The sequence below is a fragment of the Arachis stenosperma genome, chromosome 4 (assembly GCF_014773155.1).
Source record: "Arachis stenosperma cultivar V10309 chromosome 4, arast.V10309.gnm1.PFL2, whole genome shotgun sequence".
Classification (NCBI taxonomy): domain Eukaryota; kingdom Viridiplantae; phylum Streptophyta; class Magnoliopsida; order Fabales; family Fabaceae; genus Arachis; species Arachis stenosperma.
The window spans coordinates 42760775-42766200 of record NC_080380.1 but is presented as its reverse complement, the minus strand read 5'-3'; the positions used below and the strand labels follow the sequence as shown (position 1 = coordinate 42766200).

Below are 5426 nucleotides of genomic sequence, written 5' to 3'. Positions count from 1 at the left end.
TGGCCTCAAAGTTAGCCCCCTAACTTTGAGGCTAACTTTAAACCCAACTTTGCAAAACTCACATCCGGTTCAATTGGTTCACTTGGGTTTCTCTCCAAGCTTCAAGAGCAATCAACCAAGGCCTCTTTCAACCCAATTCCATCAAGAGCAAAGGCCCAACTCAAGGCTTGAAGATCAATTGAAGAAAGTGTATAAATAGGCTTAGATTCAATTTATTCAGGGAGTTCCCTTTTTAGAATTTTTCATAGAGCTTTCCTTTTATTTTTCATTTACAGAGAGTGATCTTTAGTTTCTTAGTTTGGGGAAGGGGAATTCCATTCTCTTCCTCTTAGTTTTAATTGCTTTCAATTTGAATTACACTTGTCTTGGATCTTGGGTAGGAGAATTGAAGGAATTCTGTTTCAATCTCACCTTGGATCTTGTTTACTTTCACTGCAAATTGAATTTCCATTTCTGCTACTTGCTTTCTCATTTAATTCCCTGCAATTTACAATTCCTTTTCGATTGTTCTTGTTGGATCTAGGAAGGCATTGAGATCTAGACTCAGTTTTCTAGTCTCTGGGACCTGAGATCTAAATTTACCATTTCAATTTTCTGTTTCTTACTTTAATTGTTCATTTACTTGTCCGTTTGAATTTAATTCAATTCCAATTCCCATTTACTCTTCTGTTTGATGCAATTTACTTTTTCTTTGTTCAATTCCTGCAAATCCAAGTCCCAATCCCCTTTACATTTCAAGCCATTTACAATTTCTTGTCATTTAAGATTCTTGCAATTTACATTTCTTGCAATCTAAGTTTCTGCCATTTAATTTCTTGTTCTTTAAGATTCGGCACTTTAATTATTGTTCTCTTTACTTTTAATGCAAACTTAACTTCTGCAACTCAATCAACCAAATCTTGATTCGCTTGACTAATTCAACCACTAAACTAAAATTGCTCAATCCTTCAATCCCTGTGGGATCGACCTCACTCCCGTGAGTTTTTATTACTTGATGCGACCCGGTGCACTTGCCGGTTAGATTGGTGTTGTTTTGGGAGAGATTCTTGTCTTCACCAAAATAATCCCATCAGCAGAGCTATCCAAAGACATTTTGGATAGTTCAGAGAGACCATCATAGAAAATACCTATGATGCTCCATTCAGAAAGCATGTCTGAGGGACACTTTCTGATTAATTGTTTGTATCTTTCCCAAGCTTCATAGAGGGATTCTCCATCCTTCTGTCTGAAGGTTTGGACTTCCACTCTAAGCTTACTCCATTTCTGAGGTGGAAAGAATTTTGCCAAGAAGGTATTGACTAGCTTTTCCCAAGAGTCCAGGCTGTCTTTAGGTTGTGAGTCCAACCATATTCTAGCTCTGTCTCTTACAGCAAAAGGGAATAGCATCAGTCTGTAGACCTCAGGGTCAACCCCATTAGTCTTGACTGTGTCACAGATTTGCAAGAACTCAGCTAAAAACTGATGAGGATCTTCCATTGGAAGTCCATGGAACTTGCAATTCTGTTGCATTAGAGAAACTAATTGAGGCTTAAGCTCAAAGTTGTTTGCTCCAATGGCAGGGATAGAGATGCTTCTCCCATAGAAGTCGGGAGTAGGTGCAGTAAAGTCACCCAGCACCTTCCTTGCATTGTTGGCATTGTTGTTGTTTTCGGCTGCCATGGGTTCTTCTTCTTTGAAGAATTCGGTCAGGTCCTCAACAGAGAGTTGTGCCTTAGCTTCTCTTAGCTTCCGCTTCAAGGTCCTTTCAGGTTCAGGGTCAGCTTCAACAAGAATGCCTTTGTCTCTGCTCCTGCTCATATGAAAGAGAAGAGAACAAGAAAATGTGGAATCCTCTATGTCACAGTATAGAGATTCCTTGAGGTGTCAGAGGTAAAGAAAAATAGAAGAAGGAGGTAGAAGAATTCGAACTTGATTAGATAGAGTTCGAATTGTGCATTAAGAAGGAGTAGTACTCCATAAATAGAAGGATGTGGGAGGAAGGGAAGAGAATTTTCGAAAATTAATTAAAAAGATGTCAAAAACATTTTGAAAAATTGATTGATAATTTTCAAAAATTCAAAGTGGAAAAGAAATCAAGTGATTTTTGAAAAAGATTTTGAAATTAGAAGTTAAAAAGATTTGATTGAAAACTTATTTTGAAAAAAATGTGATTAAAAAGATATGATTGAAAAGATTTGATTTGAAAACAATTTTAAAAGATATGTTTTTAAAAAATTAATGACTTGCCTAACAAGAAAAGATATGATTCAAACATTAAACCTTTCTCAACAGAAAAGGCAACAAATTTGAGATGTTCAATCAAATCATTAATTGTTAGTAAGTATCTTTGAAAAAGGAAAGAAATTGATTTTGAAAACATTTGATTGAAAAGATATGATTTGAAAAAGATTTGATTTTGAAAAACTTTGAAAACTTGAAAAAAAATTGATTTGAAAAACAAAATCTTCCCCCTTGTGCCATCCTGGCGTTAAACGCCCAGAATGGTATCCATTCTGGCGTTTAATGCCCAAAATGCACCCTTTTTGGGCGTTAAACGCCCAACCAGGTACCCTGGCTGGCGTTTAAACGCCAGTCTATCCTTCTTCACTGGGCGTTTTGAACGCCCAGCTTTTTCTGTATAATTCCTCTGCAGTATGTTCTGAATCTTCAATTCTTTGTATTATTGACTTGAAAAGACACAAATTAAAAATATTTTTGGATTTTTAATAATCAAAATGCAACAAGAATCAAATAACAATGCATGCAAGACACCAAACTTAGCAGTTTGTATACTACTGACACTATATGAGACACATAAACACTCAAGTCAAAAGAATTCAAAGATCAGAGTAAGAAATCATCAAGAATTACTTGAAGATCCTTAAGACACATGAATGAATGTATGCAATTGACACCAAACTTAAGATGAGACACTAGATTCAAGCAAGAAACATCAAATATTTTTGGTTTTTATGATTTTGTGAATTTTTTTTTTTTTGTGATTTTCGAAAATTAAGTGGAAAAAGATATCAAAATTCTTAATGAGAATTCCAGGAATCAGTGCAATGCTAGTCTAAGACTCCGGTCCAGGAATTAGACATGGCTTCACAGCCAGCCAAGCTTTCAAAGAAAGCTTCGGTCCAAAACACTAGACATGGCCAAAGGCCAGCCAAGCCTTAGCAGATCACTGCTCCAAAAGCAAGATTGATAAAAAAAAATCAACAAGCTTCTGTGATGATAAGTTGAAACCTCGGTCCAATGAGATTAGACATGGCTTCTCAGCCAGCCAGATTTCAACAAATCATCATGAAACTCTAGAATTCATCTTCAAGAATTTCGAAAAAAAATAAATACCTAATCTAAGCAACAAGATGAACCGTCAGTTGTCCATACACAAACAATCCCCGGCAACGGCGCCAAAAACTTGGTGCACGAAATTGTGATCACTACAACTTCGCACAACTGACCAGCAAGTGCACTGGGTCGTCCAAGTAATACCTTACGTGAGTAAGGGTCGATCCCACGGAGATTGTTGCTATGAAGCAAGCTATGGTCACCTTGTAAATCTCAGTCAGGCAGACTCAAATGTGTATAGTGATAAACGAATAAAGCATAAAGATAAAGATAGAGATACTTATGTATATCATTGGTGAGAGCTTCAGATAAGCGTATGAAAATGCCTTCCCTTCCGTCTCTCTGCTTTCCTACAGTCTTCATCCAATCCTTCTTACTCCTTTCCATGGCAAGCTCGTGTAGGGTTTCACCGTTGTCAGTGGCTACCTCCCATCCTCTCAGTGAAAATGTTCCCATGCTCTGTCACAGCATATGGCTAATCAGCTGTCGGTTCTCGGTCAGGCCGGAATAAAATCCATCGATCCTTTTGCGTCTGTCACTAACGCCCCGCCTGCTAGGAGTTTGAAGCACGTCACAGTCATTCAATCATTGAATCCTACTCAGAATACCACAGACAAGGTTAGACCTTCCGGATTCTCTTGAATGCCGCCATCAGTTCTCGCCTATACCACGAAGACTCTGATCTCACAGAATGGCTGGCTCGTTTGTCAGGTGAGCACTCGGTTGTCAGGCGATCAACCATGCATCGTGTATCAGGAATCCAAGAGATATTCACTAAGCCTCAAATGCTTGTAGAACAAGAGTGGTTGTCAGTCACCTTGTTCATGAGTGAGAATGATGATGAGTGTCACGGATCATCACCTTCATCAAGTTGAAGAACAAGTGATATCTTGGACAAAGAACAAGCGGAATTGAATAGAAGAACAATAGTAATTGCATTAATACTCGAGGTACAGCAGAGCTCCACACCTTAATCTATGGTGTGTAGAAACTCCACCGTTGAAAATACATAAGAACAAGGTCTAGGCATGGCCGAATGGCCAGCCTCCCAAATGATCTAAGATAGCATAAAACTCAAAGATAGCTACCAAGATGTCAAATACAATAGTAAAAGGTCCTACTTATAGAAAACTAGTAGCCTAAGGTGTACAAAGATGGGTAAATGACATAAAAATCCACTTCCGGGCCCACTTGGTGTGTGCTTGGGCTGAGCAATGAAGCATTTTCGTGTAGAGACTCTCCTTGGAGTTAAACGCCAGCTTTGGTGCCAGTTTGGGCGTTTAACTCCCATTTAGGTGCCAGTTCCGGCGTTTAACGCTGGAATTTCTTGAGGTGACTTTGAACGCCGGTTTGGGCCATCAAATCTTGGGCAAAGTATGGACTATCATATATTGCTGGAAAGCCCAGGATGTCTACTTTCCAACGCCATTGAGAGCGCGCCAATTGGGTATCTGTAGCTCCAGAAAATCCACTTCGAGTGCAGGGAGGTCAGAATCCAACAGCATCTGCAGTCCTTTTGAGTCTCTGGATCAGATTTTTGCTCAGATCCCTCAATTTCAGCCAGAAAATCACAGAAAAACACACAAACTCATAGTAAAGTCCAGAAAAGTGAATTTTAATTAAAAACTAATAAAAATATACTAAAAACTAACTAGATCATACTAAAAACATACTAAAAACAATGCCAAAAAGCGTACAAATTATCCGCTCATCAACAACCAATATTTCTTTGCTCATCAAAGAAACCGCCAACCATCACAAAGAAGAGGAGTAATGGAGCTAGAAGGAGTGGATTCAATCCTGGCTCAAAACAAATTAATGCAGCAGCAAATTCAACAACAATTTGAGCAAATGACCAAGAGGATTGATAGCCTCCAAGTTGCAGCAGTTAACACTAGCCAACCATCAACCACATGGGGGCAAAATGAAGAAACTCAAGAGGAGCAACAGCAGGAACAAGTCCAGTACATGCATTCAAGTCCAAACGAGTTCTATGGTGATACTTACAACCCCTCATGGAAGAATCACCCCAACCTCAGATGGGGAGACACTCACAACCAAAACCAACAACCATGGCAGAGGAACTCAAACCA

The 5426-nt window shown here is 38.8% G+C and overlaps 1 non-coding gene across 1 annotated transcript; it reads left to right on the top strand.

The window, feature by feature from the left end:
- The first annotated feature begins 1146 nt into the window (after positions 1–1146).
- Positions 1147–1254, top strand: LOC130978377 (small nucleolar RNA R71). The gene has a single exon (XR_009086024.1). It is a non-coding gene; the product is annotated as a small nucleolar RNA R71 (small nucleolar RNA).
- Positions 1255–5426: the final 4172 nt, after the last annotated feature.